Here is a 1,209-nt window from a genome sequence, read left to right as displayed (position 1 = left end):
AATCAATCTTTTGTGTAATTACCTCATGCTGAGAAATGACGCTGTAAGGATGGTACGGTGGTTCAGGCTGTAGGATTGCCGAATGACTAAAGAAACGTTATCAGCACAATGGTATAAAACTGTACATTTCTAGTCTATTACCACCCACTGCCACTTATACCAACGACGGAAATAAGCGCAGTTAGAATAGCTACATATGTGGGAGAGCGTTGCTATTGTGTGACTATTGTATTGCAATAGGTAGCACTTATATATATATATATATATATATATATATATATATATATATATATGTGTGTGTGTATGTTTTATTTATATATATATGTATGCATGATTTCCCCTGTATATATATATATATATATATATACACATACATACATATATCATGTTTTTTTATTATGTTATCATGTTTTTATTGTGTTTTGTGTTAGTTATCTAGTATTTTTTTGTTATTTTTTACCTAATCAAAATGACACAACTGCATTTTAATTGAGATTAATTGGAATGCACAATTAATTGAAAAAAAACTATTTTTTTGTAAATTGTTAAAAGCGGAGTTATCTGTTTTTGCAAATAAACGTATGTATGTACACTGTAAAAAGTGACAAGTTGAATTAACTTAAAAAAAATTGAGGAAACCCGTTGCCTTAAAATGATTAAGAAAATAACAATTAAAAAAATAAGTTAAGTGAATTGTCAAGTTCACTGACCAATCAGCAGATTATAACTTCACCAACTGGGCAAAAGGTGTGACAATTAGCAGACCCCCGGTGTATACACATGTTGGCCTACAGGCCTTGATCGATATCAGCACCTCTGTGCCTTCAGGAATTCCAAATGGCCCTTTTGTTACTGAAGATAGGTTTGGGACAGGAAAGCAGAAGTCTTTGATAATTTTTGACCTTACAACGCGTTGCATTGTGAATGTTAAAAACAAAGTATAATTACTTTCTGTTTACTTCATGCATAGGTCATTGCCTTGAACACCGATGTGTACATTTTGTGGTACAGAGAGTGGACACAAAAAAAAGCCATTACAAGGTCACGTGTGCAAGGTCTTCAGGTATGCTTGACTACATGTTTAACAACAGAGAGGTTTCTCTCACACACACATGTATATATATATATATACACACATGTATATATATATATATATATATATATATATATATATATATATATATGTGTATATATATATATATATGTGTG

This window comes from Sinocyclocheilus grahami, unplaced genomic scaffold (genome assembly GCF_001515645.1).
Source record: "Sinocyclocheilus grahami isolate Dianchi unplaced genomic scaffold, SAMN03320097.WGS_v1.1 scaffold1433.1, whole genome shotgun sequence".
Lineage (NCBI taxonomy): Eukaryota > Metazoa > Chordata > Actinopteri > Cypriniformes > Cyprinidae > Sinocyclocheilus > Sinocyclocheilus grahami.
This window is presented reverse-complemented; position numbering follows the sequence as displayed.